Source organism: Salvelinus sp. IW2-2015, linkage group LG15 (genome assembly GCF_002910315.2).
Source record: "Salvelinus sp. IW2-2015 linkage group LG15, ASM291031v2, whole genome shotgun sequence".
NCBI classification, from domain to species: domain Eukaryota; kingdom Metazoa; phylum Chordata; class Actinopteri; order Salmoniformes; family Salmonidae; genus Salvelinus; species Salvelinus sp. IW2-2015.
Genome location: NC_036855.1, coordinates 49,153,995 through 49,173,199, shown reverse-complemented (window position 1 = coordinate 49,173,199; position 19,205 = coordinate 49,153,995). Strand labels below are relative to the sequence as shown.

The window sequence follows — 19,205 nt, the reverse complement described above, 5'->3', positions numbered from 1 at the left end:
AATAAAAATACAGGACAAAACACACATCACGACAAGAGAGACAACACAACATAAAGAGAGACCTAAGACAACAACATAGCATGGCAGGAACGAGATGGTAGCAACACAAAACATGGTACAAACATTATTGGGCACAGACAACAGCACAAAGGGTAAAGACAACAACACATTACGCAAAGCAGCCACAACTGTCAGTAAGAGTGTCTATGATTGAGTCTTTGAATGAAGAGATGGAGATAAAACTGTCCAGTTTGAGTGTTTGTTGCAGCTCATTCCAGTCGCAAGCTGCAGCGAACTGAAAAGAAGAGCGACCCAGGGATGTGTGCGCTTTGGGGACCTTTAACAGAATGTGACTGGCAGAACAGGTGTTGTATGTGGAAGATGAGAGCAGCAGTAGATATCGCAGATAGGGGGAGTGAGGCCTAAGTTCTAGAGGGGGGCAGAATTGTGTCTCCATCTCTATGGGAGTCCAACATAACATATGAACTGTCTAAGCAGTTCCCACAATAACAGTCCAAACAGCTAGACTTAGCAGACATGCCCTGACCATCTTCCCTCACATCAACATGAAATTGAATTAAAGCGGTGTAATTCTTCTCAGCTATGCAGGTCTAACAGAGAGGGGTAGGGTCAATGTGTTCTGCTCGTGACTCCTGCCTCTGGAATGCCATGCCAGTGATGACGCGAGGAGAGGTACTGTAGGGAACATGGAGAACAAAATGGAATGTCCCTGTACTCTGTGCGTGTGTGCTCTAGCGTTATGTATTTGACAAACACAGCCCCCTCTGGTGCAACAACTGGGAGGGCTTTTAAAAACAGTGGTCTGTCAAAATAAGTCTGCCCCACATTGACTGAGCTATTCATTTTCTAACAGTAAGAGGGGAAGGATGTTACCCACACTTACAGTTATTCCTGAAGCAAGATTTGTAACAATCAACAGGCTCTCCATTACCCAGYGTGTAGAAAATCTGCTCCGATGCCAAATCAAGATCACTGTCCCTGACACTTGTCTGTAAWTTTTTTTAAGGATCTCATAAATAAACTCTTCTATTTTTAGATCATACATCCGTTCATTGRCACGGTCTGTAAAGACGACTAGACACACCCTGGTCTCTCTCAACAAACAGAAATAACTTATTTACATACGTATCAGCTCAGGTGCATCCTGTTTCCGTTGGTCATCTTTGAGATGTTTCTACAACTCCATTGAAGTCCACCTGTGGCAAATTCAATTGATTGGACTTGATTTGGAAAGGCACACACCTGTCTATATAAAAGGTCCCACAGTTGACTGTRCATATCAGAGCAAAAACCAAGMCATGAGGTTAAAGGAATTGTCAGTCGAGCTCCGACGAGACAGGATTGTGTCGAGGCACAGATCTGGGGAAGGGTACCAAAACATTTCTGCAGCATTGAAGGTACCAAACCGGAAGAAGTTTGGAACCACCAAGACTCTTCCTAGAGCTGGCTGTCCGGCCAAACTGCGCAATCGGGGGAGAAGGGCCTTGGTCAGGGAGGTGACTAAGAACCCGGTGGTCACTCTTCCAAACCTCCAGAGTTCCTCTATGAAGAAGGGGGAAAATTMCAGAAGGACAACCATCTCTGCAGCACTCCACCAATCAGGCCTTTATGGTAGAGTGGCCAGACTCAAGCCACTCCTCAGTAAAAGGCACGACAGTCTGCGTGGAGTTTGCCGAAAGGCACGTAAAAGACTGACTAAGAAACAAGAYTCTCTGCTCTAATGAAACCAAGATTGAACTCTTTGGCCTGAATGCAAAGCGTCATGTCTGGAGGAAACCTATTACCATCCCTACGGTGAAGCATGTCGGTGGCAGCATCATGCTGTGGGGATTTTTTTCAGCTGCAGGGACTGAGAGACTAGTCAGGATCGAGGCAAAGATCAACGGAGTAAAGTACAGCGATATCCTTGATGAAAGCCGGATACCCGAGACCCACTCCAATTTGCATACCATCCCAACAGCTCCACAGATGACGCAATCTCAAACGCACTCCACACTGCCCTTTCCCACCTGGACATAAGGAACACCTATGTGAGAATGCTGTTCATTGAACACTGAGCTGTAGTCRACGCCATAGTGCCCACGAAGCTCATCACTAAGCTAAGGACCCTGGGACTAAACACCTCCCTCTGCAACTGGGTCCTGGACTTCCTGACAGGCTGCTCCTAGGTGTTAAGGGTGGGCAACAACACGTCTGCCACACTAATCCTCAAAACTGGGGCCCCTCAGGGGTGTGTACTTAGTCCCCTCCTGTACTCCYTGTTCACCCACGACTGCGTGGACACAACAGTGGCAGGCCTGATCACTGACAACGATGAGATTGCCAGTTCTCTGACCTCCCTATAGGCTGTGTGGTGCCAGGACAACAACCTTTCCCTCAAAGTGAGCAAGACAAAGGAGCTGATTGTAGACTACAGGAAAAGGCAGGCCGAACAGGCCCACATGAACATCAACGGGGCTGTAGTGGAGCGGTCGAGAGTTTCAAGTTCCTTGGTGTCCACATCACCAACGAACATTCATGGTCCAAACACACCAAGACAGTCGTGAAGAAGCACGACAAAACCTTTTCCCACTCAGGACACTGAAAAAATTTGGCATGGGTCCCCAGATACTCAAAAAGTTCTACAGCTGCACCATCGAGAGCATCCTGACCTGTTGCATCACCRCCTGGAATGGAAACTGCTGGGCATCTGATTCATAAGGCGCCACAGAGGGTAGTGCATACAGCCCAGTACATCACTGGGGCCAAGCCTCCTGCCATCCAGGACCAATATAATAGGCAGTTTCAGAGTTAAGCCCATTCAATTGTCAGAGACTCCAGTCACCCAAGTCATAGACTGCTTTCTCTGCTACCGCACGGCAAGCGGTACCAGAGCGCCACATCTAGGACCAAAAGGCTTCTTAAGAGCTTCTACCCCCAAGCCATAAAACTGCTGAACAATTAATCAAATGGCCACCAGACTACTTACATTGACACTCCCCTCCATTTGTTTTGTACACTGCTGCTACTCGCTGTTTATCTATGCATAGTCCCTTCACCCCTATCTACATGTACAAATTACCTCAACTAACCTGTACTGCCACATATTGACTCGGTACTGGTACCCCCTGTATATAGCCTCGTTATTGTGTTAGTTTCTATTATTTTTTACATTAGTTTATTTGGTCAATATTTTCTTAACTCTTCTTGAACTGCACTTTTGGTTAAGGGCTTGTAAGTAAGAATTTCAATAGTAAGGTCTACACTTGTTGTATTCAGCGCGTGTGACAAATAAAGTTTGATTTACTCCAGAGCGCTCAAGACCTCAGACTGTGCAAAGTTGTTATAAAGGCAAAGGGTGGCTACTTTGAAGAATCTCAAATATATTTTGATTTGTTTAACACATTTTTGGTTACTACATGATTCCATGTGCCATTTCAGTTTGTCTTCACTATTATTCTACAATGTGGAAAATAGTMAAATAAAGAAWAACCCTTGAATGAGTAGGTGTGTCCCAACTTTGACTGGTACTGTACGTAAATGTGATTTCAGTTTTAGATYAGAAAAATTCTATAAACCTGTTTTTCCTTTGTCATTGTGAGGTATTGTGTTTAGATCGATGAGGGAAAAATACTATTTCATCAATTATAGAATAAGGCTGTAACAAAATGTGGAAAATGTCAAGAGGTCTGAATACTTCCCGAAGGCACTGTGTGTGTGTAATGTAATGTGTGATATATATTTTATATGAGTGGGCGCGCGCACACACAAACGCACACCCCGTTCACTGTCCCACARCTCAGCACTGAAATGAAAACGCTGAGAACATTTTATTTTTTTGACAGAAGAGGGAGGCTTTTTGACATGCGTGGAAACGGCTGGAATGGTGTAAACTACAGCTGTTTTCAGTGAATTGGATGTTCTCCGTTGCCATTTTCTGTAAACACCGGAAACAAAACAGCAATTTGATAATGTGGCTTTGGGCTGTAGTCTAGGGCGCCTTGCCAAATAGCCTAATATTGATAGTCAATATCACTAATTAAACYGCACGACCACGCTGCCAAATCAGTGTGCAACTCGCGGTTTGATAAAATTGTTAATACAAACCAACATTACTTTGACAAGGCAACTACAACTTATTGTGTAAACACAAACGTGTGTRCAAATTTTACAAAGAATTTACTATAAATGGCGAAATGGAAATCAAACAATGTGCTAKAGGAAAGAAAAATAGTGCAACGTTTGTATCTCTTACCTCTCGGTCCAACACGCGAAACCTCGCCTTCTTATTTTATCCGTAAATTTCCCGAATTGACAAAATAAATCAACCTCACATCAAGAGTCTCAATCAAAAAGCGGTTGGACTGTGTTGTTGAGTCCAAAACCCTGAAGTAGCATATCCAGAGTTCAGTGGAGCAAATATTTCCGTGAAGTTATTTTTACATTTTTCGGCTACGGCCGAAAGTCAAGTCTCCTCGCGATTTTGGAGTGGAATTCACCAGCTGACAGCGCTTCAGAGACCATGACGTASGTCAGACATTGCCGCGTTCAAACCAACTCGGAAATMTCAGACTTCTGACTTCAGTGCGTTCAAGACAACTATGKACTCGGGAAAAGACAAGCTCAGACTGGGAAAAATAGTTTTGAACGATCATCCACGTCGGAAACTTGKGCATCTTTCTAGAGAGCTTCAACTTTCCCAATGACCGAGGTCATGATTTGACCTAGGTTATTTTTYGAGTTCCCAGTTGTCTTGAAAGCACCAAAAGAGAGACTTTTGACAGATGTTTAACCCGTTGTATTGTTGCTTGACCGCTGACCAATCTCACACAACTGTTTGGAGTAAATATCTTAACGTTATACTCGTTTATCCAAGAAAAAGACTTGAAGAAGCAGAATGCAGTTACAGTATATGCACACTAACCTAACATTACAGGCATAAATACACGACTTAAACTAGATCCCCTACATACTGGTCTTGACGTAAGAACAACTAAACTGGGGGGKTTCTCATTGGTCCAAAAAACTACAGCACAATGAATGCATTTTTTTACTGATCTSTGCTGTGGTTTACTCATGCTAATGTCCTGTTTAGCAGACCAGTCAAAAGCTCAAAACTTAAGCAAAACAGTTGTCACTATGCCCTGAAACGTTTTAATTACCAACCAGTGGTTTTAATGCAAATCATGAGAGCATTAAAGATGTATATCAAATAATCACTTTGTCACCTTTAGTTTACCACAGCTCTGATCTATAGCGATTGACTGGCAGTAGGATGCAGGTGGACAATCTCTTTCTCTCTCTTTACCCAATCTTCACTAAGCCAATATTTTTTATTTTTTACGAGCTGCTTACATGTAATGCATTCACCCGCATACCTATAACAATATTAGAAAAATCATCATCTACAAAACATTCCTCTTCTTCATTGTCAAAAATCAATCTGAATCTAACAAGGGAGCTTACATAGCCAGTTGTATTCAGCTGTTGGTTCCAAAGATATTATTTTAAACACTAAATATATATATATACTGTGCATATATATATATATATATATATATATATATACACAGTTGAAGTTGGAAGTTTACATACACTTAGGTTGGAGTCATTAAAACTTGTTTTTCAACCACTCCACAAATTTCTTGTTAACAAACTATAGTTTTGGCAAGTCGGTTAGGACATCTACTTTGTGCATGACACAAGTGATTTTTCCAACAATTGTTTACAGACAGATTATTTCACTTATAATTCACTCTCACAATTCCAGTTGGTCAGAAGGTTACATACACTAAGTTGACTGTGCCTTTAAACAGCTTGGAAAATTSCAGAAAATTATGTCATGGCTTTAGAAGCTTCTGATAGGCTAATTGACATAATTTGAGTCAATTGGAGGTGTASCTGTGGATGTATTTCAAGGCCTACCTTCAAACTCAGTGCCTCTTTGCTTGACATCATGGGAAAATCAAAAGAAAATCAGCCAAGACCTCAGAAAAAAAATTGTAGACCTCCACAAGTCTGGTTCCTCATTGGGAGCAATTTCCAAACGCCTTAAGGTACCACGTTCATCTGTACAAACAATAGTACTCAAGTATAAACACCATGGGACCACGCTGTCTCCTAGAGATGAACGTACTTGAAAAGTGCAAATCAATCCCAGAACAACAGCAAAGGACCTTGTGAAGATGCTGGAGGAAACAGGTACAATAGTATCTATATCCACAGTAAAACGAGTCCTATATCGACATAACCTGAAAGGCCGCTCAGCAAGGAAGAAGCCACTGCTCCAAAACCTCCATAAAAAGCCAGACAGCGGTTTGCAACTGCACATGGGGACAAAGATTGTACTTTTTGGATAAATGTCCTCTGCTCTGATGAAACAAAAATAGAACTGTTTGGCCATAATGACTATCGTTATGTTTGGAGGAAAAAGGGGGAGGCTGCAAGCCGAAGAACACCATCTCATCCGTGAAGCACGTGGGTGGCAGCATCATGTTGTGGGGGGGCTTTGCTGCAGGAGGGACTGGTGTACTTCACAAAATAGATGGCATCATGAGGTAGGAAAATTGTGGATATATTGTAGCAACATTTCAAGACATAAGTCAGGAAGTTAAAGCTTGGTCGCCAATTGGGTCTTCCAAATGGACAATGACCCCAATCATACTTCCAAAGCTGTGGCAAAATGGCTTAAGCACAACAGAGTCAAGGTATTGGAGTGGCAATCACAAAGCCCTGACCTCAATTCTATAGAAAATGTGTGCGCAGAACTGAAAAAGTGTGTGTGTGAGCAAGGAGGCCTACAAACCTGACTCAGTTACACCACCTCTGTCAGGAGGAATGTGMCAAAATTCACCCAACTTATTGTGGAAGGCTACCCGAGGCGTTTGACCCAATTTAAACAATTTAAAGGCAATGCTACCGAATACTAATTGAGTGTATGTAAACTTCTGACCCACTGGGAATGTGACGAAATAAATAAATCCTTCTCTCTACTATTATTCTGACATTTCACATTCTGAAAATAAAGTGGGGATCCTAACTGACATAAAACAGGGAATTTTTACTAGGATTAAATGTCAGGAATTGTGAAACTGAGTTTAAATGTATTTGGCTAAGGTGTATGTAAACTTCCGACTTCAACTGTGTGTGTGTCTATCTGTCTATCTATCTATATCTTTCATTTCCAAAATGGTTCAGTGTGTCTGATACTTTCTCAGTTGAAAATGACACCAAAAGCACGTCCAGTCGACTGAAACATATCCATGTTAAAAACAGTCTCATAAAAACATGAAATATGGGCATAATCCCTGAGCGTTACACTTAAGGGCTGGATTCAATCCGTATTGCGGAAGTATCTAGGAAGATCTGCGTTAAAATGTAAAGGTAATTTCCGATTGAGCCGACATATGCAGCGTTTACCGTGAATCTAGTATCTGCGAATGTGGGAACACATTGAAATCAAGCTATAACGCAGATCTGCTGCGATATCCTACTTCTGCGATAGGGATTTAATCTAGCCCTAAATCTTCTAGTAGCACTTAGGCATCTATGCTAACAGCCTAAGATGTAGCACAATGTTGGACAGAGGTTAGTTCTGAGGCTTGCTCAGCATTGTTTTATTCCCGCCTTTTCCCGTTTGGTTGAGACGGACACAATGAACACTTCCTCTGGCTTTCTGCACCTCTTCCTGCTCATACACACTCATTTCCACATCTTACACACACACACACACACACACACACACACACACACACACACACACACACACACACACACACACACACACCTCGAAACTCGGTAACTCAGTAAAATCATTGAAACCCATTTGTGCTCCTGCTGTATCAGACAGGAGGACACATGGCAACGACCCCGAATTAGTCAATCAGATATCGACTTGTGTGATGCATCACAGCGCCATGGAAACCAACACAGGACCACTCACTCTGAGTTCAGATAAGAAAATGCTTTTTTCCCATATTCCTCAGATAAGAGAAACAGATGTTTTCCCAACGATTAAATGCTAAGCATTCTTTTAGAGTGAAAGACTAGTGTTCACTCTTGTGGCACAGACTACAAAAGAAAATGGCCTCTCTTTAAAAAAGGAATGGCTAAGGAAATATAGAAACCAGCAACATCTAGGTTTGGTTAAGGCCATATTGCCTCTGTCACAGGTCCTTGGGGAGAATGGCAGTACATAGAAGCAGTAGCAGACCTGGAGCTAAGCCCCCTGGGTAATGGAGTTCTATAACCATAAAGGCTCTATAGGATTATGAAGCATCAATAAGGATTGCAGGATCTGCAGGATCTGCAGTTGCTACATACATTTTTGGACATATAAATGAATTATATGTACCCATTGATTCTTTAAGAATATAACTTATAAATGTCTCATGAGTTTAGTTCAACTGTCGTACCATTTCAAAATCCCAAATATAAGCTTGTTTTACTTCAATGTTTGTAAACGTAAACAAATGCTATATAGCCTCAAAAGAAGCATAACACTACATTTTGATATCATGGATASTCTTTTTTGACAGTGGTTACATTTCTTCAGCCCCATCCCTCAGCTTTAAACCGAAACAGGGGCGGGAAGTACGCTTTCTTATTGTTTCAACTGCTAATTGCCGCTTTAAGGTACTAAAACGTATTTAACACACACAACATCAGTGAGACCACGAGGGAGTGAGGGGAAGAAGGGGTACACAGAATATCCCAGAATATGAAAGGATAACTCTGTAAAGGGAACTTTCCCGAGRGGGACATATGCCGTGTTCACGTCTTGTCGGAAACTCCAACATTTCCGACTTGCTTACTCAATATAGAAAGATGGTACCCGAGTTTCCCACTTGGAAAATCAACCAATAGGAAGCTCTATGCAAATAACTTACGTTCATTTTGTCTCGGAGGTCCAGAGTTTCTAACATGAAGTGAACGCGKCAATAGAGAGAGAATGTTTTTTTTAACCATTTCGGTCTGAAATCTCAATGTCAATATATACCTAGAAGAGTAGTGGAGGATCACAACATTTCTTCCCCTTCTCTTTCTGTCTATTTMCTTTTCAGTCTCCTACTCCTTCTCCTCCTCTTCATCTCCAGGCTTCTGCTCGACGGACAGGAGCTCCTCGCTTTTGTGACGGCGTGTCATGCGGATGAGCATCATGCTGTCGGTCGCCTCGGGAACCGCATCTTCGTCATCCTCGACGCGGGGATGTGTAGGGGAGATGGGGGAGCGACGGTACACCATCGGGGAGGGAGGAGGTATGGGGAGTCCAGAGGACTGGGGGGAGAGGGGTTGGRGGTGAGAGAGAGAGAGAGAACAAAGATTGATTTCAGACCCATTTTTAATCCACCCACAAAAMGAGAAAGAGGGAGTAAGAGGGAGGGTGTGAGAAGGGAGAGTTGGGGACAGACACAGAGGTAGTTGTTTATGACACTAGGTGTGTGCATGTAAATGCATGTGTGTACTATTTACCTCAGTCTCAGTAGGTTTGAAGCCCTCTTTCAGCTTGGCAAMGGTGCCCTTAATGCCTGCCTGCTCKGTAACCACCAGGGCTGCTTTGAACAGCTTGGGGGTCTCTGGCCTGTCWGGGATCACCTCGGYAGTCTCCKTCGCCTCTCCCTTTYCCTCTGGCTCTTTATCCTTAGTCAGCATTTTCCTAGAAAGGGAGGTAGGTAGGGAAAAGTTGTGGTCAGGTCAGTCAGACTGAAGTAAACCTTTTAGATATGGTCTCACTGTGCATATACACTGTGTACATTGATGCATTTTGTGGGCTTGAAACATTTAGGCACACRCACACATATACACACACACACACTGCAACGCCCTGTCCTCACTCATGAGGTAAATTGATGCCACGGATGAGTTAGAGTAGGTCATGAGACTGTCTGTTTATCCAGATCTAATTCCCTCTGAACTTCTGCCTGCCTCTCACTTCAACCAATAATACTTCATCAGGAGCTCAAACTCCTCTTAACCATTATCAAAGAGAGAGAGAATTACAGTGGAGAGGGAAAGAGATAGAGATAAAGAACGGATGAACAGACAGGGAGATAGTTACAGATGGATGAAGAGATGAAGCGGAGAGATAGAGGCTTGGTAAAGAGGGAGAAAGAGAGAACATATTTTGCCTCGACCATCACGTGAGCGATCACAAGATCGGTGGGTATGATAAAAAGCGCTATGTACAATATGTAGTGGGATATGTGTAGGTTATCCATCCCCTCCACCTTTCCCTTCTCCAAGACTCATATCCCACGTCSCAGCCTTTCCATTTGACCTCCCTCCTCGGGCCTTTTGGCTGTGTCCTGGGTAAGAAGAGAGGGATAGGGGAAGTGGAAAAGGTAGGAWAGTTGGATTCGAGAGGTCACCCCCTCACTTTGCCTTCTTGCGGAGGAGTTTCTGGGACTCGGGGTAGTGCACCAGGATGTCTGAGAGGTCCCTCTTATCCAGGATGAAGAGGTTAGCGAATCGGTGAGCCATCAYGTTGGCCGTGCGTCTGTTCCCCCCGCCCCCTGCCAGCAAGCTGTCCAATCGGAGGACATATATGGGTTATACGCCAAACAAACACTAAACACATGCTTCATGCTTAGAGACAAGCTAGAGGCAAGCTAGAGGCATAGCATGCACATTGTTGCATGCATGAGAGCTGAAACAGGTTCCCTGGGATTGTACAATGTACAGCCCTTAGATATTCCAAAACATGATACTGTATATGAGGAAAAGATTTGGACCAGGGATTAAGGGGGAGCTCTCACCTGATTTCTCCAAACACAGAGCCGGCCCTGATTGTTACAAATACAGTTTTCAAATCAGGTCCTCCCACCACCTGAACCTCCCCCTGCTTGATGATATACATCTCCCTGCCGATCTCACCCTGCCCACACGGGACACACAGCACATTATAACAGATCATAGCAAACACACACAGGTACAATTAGAGGTATGGTTTACAGAGGGAGAATGGACCATTTGCAAGTGATTTAGGCTAAGCTTGGGGTAAAGCTGTGATGGGAGGGTGAGGGCATCATGTCATTGGCCTACCTTTTTATTGGCGGTGACCCGTTCCTGTAGGTTCATGCTCTACAACATTCGCAGAGTACGACCCTGCCTCACACAGGAAGGCGGCGGCAGTCCTAATCCAGGCACATTGTCATCTCCCGTCTGGATTACTGCAACTCGCTGTTGGCTGGGCTCCCTGCCTGTGACATTAACCCCTACAACCTCATCCAGAACGCCGCAGCCCGTCTGGTGTTCAACCTTCCCAGTTCTCTCACGTCAACCCCGCTCCTCCGCTCTCTCCACTGGCTTCCAGTTGAAGCTCCAGCCGCTACAAAGACCATGGTGCTTGTCCTACGGACTGCTGGAGGGGAACGGCACCCTCCTACCTTCAGGCTCTGATCAGGCCTACACCCAAACAAGGGCACTGCGTTACTCCACCTCTGGCCTGCTCGCTCCCTACCTCTGCAGGAAGTACAGTTCCCGCCTCAGCCCAGTCAAAACTGTTCGCTCTCTGGCACCCCAATGTCGGAACAAACTCCTCACGACGCCAGGTCAGCGTAGTCAATCACCACTTCCGGAGACACCTGAAACCCCACCTCCTTTAAGGAAATACCTGATAGATAGATTAAAGTAATCCTTCTACCCCCCCCCCCCCCCCCCCTTAAAGAGAGTTTAGGATCCTATTGTAAAATGGTTTTCCATTGGATATATCATAAGGTGAATGCACCAATTTGTAAGTCGCTCTGATAGAGCGTTGCTCTAAATGACTTTAAATGTAAAGTTTTTTACAGACAAAGTCCCCAGCAGGGTAAACCCACAGACTTGAGCCTCATCAAACATGTCAATACATCTGTCTCTTCACAGCCTGGAAAAAAAATATATAATATAAATATAATATATAGAATAGAGAAGAGAAGAGAGAGAGAGAGAGAAGAGAGAGGAGAGAGAGAGGAGAGGCGAAAGAGAGAGAGAGATGAGAGAGAAGAAAGAGAGAGAGAGAGAGAGAAAGGAGAGAAGAGACAGGAGAGAGAAGAGGAAGAGAGAAAGAGAGAGAAGAGAGAGAGAGAGAGAGAGAGAGAGAGAGAGAGAGAGAGTGTACAGTATGTATTATTGAATATTTGACAAAGATGAGGGCTGCAATGTCTGAGTATCTGCATTGGACTCTTTCCCTCCCCTTACCTGGAACAGGGCCACTTTACTGACAATGTAGTAGTTAACATCCACAGCCATGTCCATCCTCATCTTATCTGGCAGCTGGATCAACAGCTCCTGCTCATCTGTAGGGAGAGAGAGACAGAGAGAGGGATAAAGGTAAGGAGGGAGACAGACGGAMAGAGAGAAGGAGAGAGATAGGGGGATGGTGAGTGAGCAGATAGGCCCATAACAGAAACAGCCTCTTCGTAACGTTTTCACATGCAGCACTTTCACAACATTCAGCCAACGTTCCTCACCCAGCATGCCCTGTATCTTCCAGGTGTAGTCGTACCAGGTCTTCACTCGGTTCTGGACCTCTTTGGGGATGTGGTAGGAGGTCATGTACTTGATGGTGTTGTCCATGCAGGCCCGGTAGTAGTTCTGAAACAAGAACATACTATCTGAGCCATCAAGAAACGCTTGTTTTCATTTTCTGTTGGAAAACGTTTTGCTACAGCGTGCCCTAATGAATCTACCTGACCAATCATGATGGAGAAAGCAAAGACGMCAACAAAGTAGTTGACGAGCTGGAATGTGATCTCGAACACGGTGGCGGGGTCCGGGAGACCACCGATTGTGATCAGGGTCTTTACAGCAAAGTAGTAACACCGGATATACACACAGATGTCAGACAAATACATGCACACACACATCTGGGATGAATACACATTTTAAAGGTGACAGCAGARGAGGACTTAGAAAAAGCTGTTATGTATTGCGGTAATGTGGTTGGTATGAGGTTTTTGACTGTTTAGCGGTATTCTCCTCACCTGTTCCCTCTGCCGTCGTAGACCCACTTAGTGGACCCCAGCCCCTCGTAGTCAGAACCCCAATAGAACAGACACGCATTGATGTGGAGAGGATACAACAGGTAGGAAGTGGTCAGGATCACTCTGAGAGAGAGAGAGAGAGAGCGGAGGGGGAATGAGAAAAGTTATTTGAGTTCAGTAAGGGCTACAGCACCCTCTGCTGGCTACATATGTGTATTGTGTTTTGAGTGTGTTTGCTTAGTTTTCTCTGTGTTTCGTGCTGAAACCGTATACCACGGGTATGACGGCAAATTATATATATATATAATATAATATAATAGCGAAAAGGCACCTCTGGGGTTTGTAGCATATGGCTAATATACCACGGTTAAGGGCTGTATGCAGGCAATCCGCGTTGCGCCGTGCCTAAGAACAGTCCTTAAACATGGTATATTGGCAATCTACCACACCCCCTAGTGCCTCATCGMTTAAATACAAAGTCCACAGGTGGACTTTATTGAATTAATTATGTTGTACTGAACTGTACTGACTTCTGAAGGTAATTGGTTGCAACAGATCTTATTTAGGGGCTTCGTAGCAAAGGAGGTGAATACATATGCACGCACCACTTTTCCGTTAGAATTATTTTTGAATTTTTTGAAACAAGTCTTTTTTTTTCTTCACTTCACCAATTTGGACTATTTTGTGAATGTCCATTACATGAAATCCAAATAAAAATCTATTTAAATTACAGGTTATAATGCAACAAAATAGGAAAAACGGCAAGGGAGGTGAATACATTTGCAAGGCACTGTATGTTGATAAGCAGTTTATAATAGCAGTAATGCACCTCAGGGATTTGTGGTATATAGCCAATATATCACGGCCAAGGGGTGTACCAAGGCACTCCACGTTGCGATGTGCATAAGAACAGCCATTTGCCGTGGAATATTGGCCGTACACAGTACCACACCTCCTCGGGCCTTAATGCTTAAAGGGAAATTTTCAAATATTTTCAGAAACAGTATGTTGATGTTGGGGTGGTGCTGGAGATGATGAATATGAAGTTGAAAAATTGTGAAATTTCCCTTAACATTTTTGAGCATAGGCATATTTATTTCTACAACAACACACTAACTCATCACAAATTGTAAGCAAGGTATACTGAAAAAAAATACAAACGCAACATGTAAAGTGTTGGTCCCATGTTTCATGCGCTGAAATAAAAGATCCCAGAAATGTTCCATTTGCACAAAAATCGTATTTCTTTCAAACGGTATGCACAAATGTGTTTACATCCCTGTTAGTGAGCATTTCTCCTTTGCTAAGATAACTCATCCACCTGACAGGTGTGGCATATCAAGGAGCTGATTAAACTGCATGATCATTACACATGTGCACCTTGTGCTGGGAACAATAAAAGCCACACTAAAATGTCCAGTTTTGTCACACAACACAATGCGGACAAATTTCTCAAGTTTTGAGGTAAATTAGGAGCACGATTGATCACAAGTCAGATTAACGCTGTGGCGAATCCTGACTTCTTAAGTGCGCTGCCACTTTAAGAGCGCATGAGCAGTGGAAGGAGGAAGATAAAAGAGTCGTTAAGCTCTATTGGAAAAAGCTATTGATTGGGCGGCGACAGTTTTGGTTGTTGTGTTATGCTGCAGAGTTTGTTTGTTTATCTTCAGCATATGTGGTTGTACAGTGTTTGGAACAATCCTCGGGGATCGACTCCGACAATGGGTTTTTCTCATGTGGGACCGCGACGGTTATGGATCAAGGGAATTAGTAGCAAAACTTGTTGCGAAGCGTTTCAACTACAACCAACACTCCATTCGGACAGTCAGACCGTACATCCTGCAAACTCAAGACACACAGCTAAGACCTCTCTTGTTCCTTTCCTCTTTCCTTCCCGCTATGGTCCAGTGCTTTACACTGCAACCGACTCTATTTTCATAAATGCATTGAAGTTTCATTGGAGCTGACTAGTGGTGTATATGAACACCACAACATTCATACCTCTGCACTCCTTCCCTGGAAGAGAATACAAACTCTTGCAAATTCCTCTGTGTGATGACTGGTTCATTTGTTATTATTGACGTTGCTGTTTATTTGCTCTGCCATTATTGTTATATGAGGTATGCTTGGTTGGGGTTACCAAGAATTGTGAAGGACTGTTGCTGTGATGTGGGATCTATAGGTGTGGTATTCTTTTTTCTCTCCGCTGGCTATTTGTTCAACAGGCTCACACTCTAGGCAGTCTCTTCTTTTGATGTTTGTGGGTCTGGTAGTGTACTTCTCGCTTGTTCTTATTTTTCCTTTCGGCAGGGTTAATACCTGCCTGGAGCGCCCGACAAAATCTTCTTTACCTTTCTTCTAAATATATACCGCCTACAACGTGGCTAATAACTAGCGTATCTATTTATGTATTATTTATTTAGCAAGCTAAAAAACAGAGCCTACCATTAGCTAGCTAGCTAGCTGCTTGAAGAAAATCATGCATTGGAAGAGTGGGTGAGTGGCCAACTTTAGCCTCGTATCGTCTTTTGTTGGCTACAGCTAGAGAATGCAGGTGTCATTTGGTTAGCTAGCAAGAAATGTGAATTGCTTTGCTAGCTAGTTAAATATACTGAACTTGAATAACTGTTAAACACAGCATAACATATTCTTAGTGTCAATCAAATGCAACACGTGACGTGGTTAGCCATTGTGGCTGGAACTGCGGATTGTCCCGGGTTTGTGGCTGTCTAGATCCCTTCTGTTTGTTGTTTTCAATCTTCCCTGTGACCTGCCCGTCTGGGTCTTCGAGGACTGGAATAACAGCGTAACCGACGTTGCTAGGTACCATGACAAAGACCAAAGCTGGAGGGAGTACCGTTGAGGACAGTGGTGTCTCTCTATCACAGTGAAGGATCTTTTTTAAACAAACAAAAGAGTTCTACAAGCATTTTTTTAACCTTTATTTATAAAGGCAAGTCAGTCAGAAAAAAAATCTTATTTACAATGATGGCCAAACCCTAACGATTAAGCAGGTGCAGAAGAGGAAAAGAAATTATCCCAGCCAGATGAAAGCTGCCAGAGCACATGAGGACATTGATTTGCTAATCCGCTATAGCAGGTAATTGTCCACCCCCCTCCCAGAAGCCTGGAAGGGATATGAGAGAGCCAAGCCTATGGGTTCGTAGCTTCACCCCGCACACACACACACACACACACACCACAACACACACACACAACACACACCAACACACACACACACACACACACACACACACACACACCAATAGAATTAATGGACTGCTGAATGCATATTATTTTTCTCTTGGTTTGTTTGCTCTTTTACATGTATGTCTATTTCTGATAAGCTACCTAGTAAAGGGCTGAAATAGTCACATATTAATATATGTAGCCTTAGAAATAAGGTTCATAAAATCGATAACTTGCTAACACAGATAACATTTACTGTTCTCGGGCACAGATGACGTGATGTCGATTAGCCCCCCCCGCACCTCTCTGATTCAGAGGGGTTGGGTTAAATACACATTTCAGTTGAATGCATTCAGTTGTACAACTGACTAGGAATCCCCCTTTCCCTTTTATATATTAACCATTTCTGAGACTCACTTAGATAATTMATTTGATGATACAGCAGTAGCATTACAAGGATATAACATGTATAGAAGAGACAGAAATGCTTATGGGGGAGGTGTTGCTGTATATATTCAAAGCCATATCCCTGTAATRCTTAGRGAATATCTTATGTAGAGTGTTATTGAAGTGTTGTGGTTGCAGGTTCACTTGGCACATCTAAAGCTTTTTCTTTTTGGGTGTTACTATAGGCCACCAAGTGCTAACAGTCAGTATCTAAATGATATGTGTGAAGCGCTTGATAGTATATATGATGTAAACAGAGAGGTCTACTTTCTTGGGAACCTGAATATTGACTGGTTATGATCAAGCTGTTCGCTCAAGAGGAAGCTTCTCACTGTAACCAGTGCCTGTAATCTGGTTCAGGTTATTAGAACTTTGTTCTAAAGTTGTATCCGTACCCATTGGATGAAGTGATCAGATCATAGTGGCTATATCCAGGAAAGCCAGTTTCAAAAGCTGGGCCTAAAATATTGTATAAGAGATCATACAAAATATTTTGCTGTGACTCTTATGTGGATGATGTTACAAACATTTGCTGGTCTGATGTGATTAATAAGGCGCATCGAGACGCTGCACTTGATGAATTTCTGAAATTGCTTCTTCCAATTATTGATAAACATGCACCTGCTAAGAAACTGACAGTTAGAACTGTTAAGGCTCCATRGCTTGATGAGGAATTGAAAAACTGTATGGTTGAAAGAGATGGGGCATGATGAATTTCTGAAATTGCTTCTTCCAATTATTGATAAACATGCACCTGCTAAGAAACTGACAGTTAGAACTGTTAAGGCTCCAAGGCTTGATGAGGAATTGAAAAACTGTATGGTTGAAAGAGATGGGGCAAAAGGAATGGCTAATAAGTCTGGCTGCACATCTGACCGGCTGACTTACTGCAATTTGAGAAACTATGTGACTAAACTCAACAAACAGGGGAATAAACTGAATTATGAAGCCAACATCAATGATATACAAACTTWGGAGTACTTTAAATGTAATTATGGGTAGAAAGACAAATTCAACTCCATCTTTCATCGAATCAGATGGCTTATTCATCACAAAACCATTTTATGTTGCCAATTATTTGAATGATTACTTCAYTGGCAAAGTGGGCAAACTTAGGCAGGAAATACCAACAAYGAACAGTGAGCCATCGTAAWGAAAGAAAAGCATTGGGGAAAAAATGGTTTCACCAAATACAATGCTATTTCTCTGTAAACAAATGAACAACAGACTTTCTGGTCAGGCTTCGTAAACGGGCACATCGCTCACCGCTCCCGAGTATACTACTCGCCAATGTCCAGTCTCTTGACAACAAGGTAGAYGAAATTTGAGCAAGGGTTGCCTTCCAGAGAGACAGCAGAGATTGTAACATTCTCTGTYTCACGGAAACATGGCTCTCTATGGATATGTTGTCGGAATCGGTCCAGCCACCGGGCTTCTTCATGCATCGCGCCAACAGAGATGAACACCTCTCTGGGAAGAGGAAGGGCGGGGGTGTATGTTTTATGATTAACAACTCATGTTGTCCTTCTGCTCACCCGACTTACAATTCCTTACAATCAAATGCCGGCCATTCTACAAGCCAAGAGAATTCTCGTCAGTTATAGTCACAGCTGTCTACACCCCCCCCCCCTCAAGCGAACACCAAGATGGCCCTCAAGGAACTTCACTGGACTCTATGTAAACTGGAAACTATATACCCGGAGGCTGCATTTATTGTAGGTGGGGAGTTTAACAAAGCAAATTTGAGATCAATGTCACCTAAATTTGATCAGCATATTGATTGCACGATACGTAGGGCAAATACTCTCGACCACTGCTACTCTAACTTCCGCGATGCATACAAAGCACTCACCTGTATTCCCTTCGGCAAATCCGACTGCGATCTCATTCCAAACGTCGTAAATTGTTGGTTATCTGCACGAACCCAGCCTTTACTATGAATCATCTATACTACACCAATTGTCTTAATCATTTATTTACTAACTAACTAACTAATCACAGAAATGCATAAACAAACAACACAGTGGATATGGTTACAAGGAAATGAGTGGGCTAAGCCGATATGACGGCTTGGTGGACAAAGGGAAGTGGGTGTGGACTGAAAAGGGCGGGAAAGACAAAAGGAGTCACTACACAGTTGATMATTATATTAATTGAAATGCTAATCCTTTGCACATGAATGCTCACTCATTCGGGAATAATTGCAATCAATATATATTTTTTCCAGTGTGTCGTCGTGATCTCTGTTGGAATCGTCAACCCTTCTGTTGGAGAGTCAGTTCATCATCGTCTCTCCCTCTGCTTTCCTGAAGATCAGTCTTTCCGTGGTTAGAATGGATACTTCAGAGTACCATTCAGAAATGTTTCGGCGGTTGTCGGCAATCCCAGGTTTACATAATTTCTAGCTGCAGACTAGTAATTAGTATATAAGATTTGCTCTTATTCTGTAGGGATCGATAGTCTGAAAGTTGAATCATTTCCAGCCGTGTAGCCAATGCTCCACGTGGTATGGTTAGGAATTCAATAACTATTCGCAATCACAGCTCACGCTGTGGGTTTGCTTAGTCTCTACGCAAACCTTTGCCCCCTCAGCTGACCGAGATACGC

The 19,205-nt window shown here is 43.2% G+C and overlaps 1 protein-coding gene across 1 annotated transcript in view; it reads right to left on the bottom strand.

Moving 5' to 3' along the window:
- The window catches only part of kifc3 (kinesin family member C3), a 262,215-nt gene extending 257,708 nt beyond the window's left edge, over nt 1-4,507 (bottom strand). Inside the window, exon 1 of the mRNA XM_070447237.1 lies at nt 4,256-4,507. The gene's annotated coding sequence lies outside the window, so the exon portion shown is untranslated. The remainder of the gene's footprint in view (nt 1-4,255) is intronic.
- Between the last annotated feature and the right edge of the window lie 14,698 nt (nt 4,508-19,205).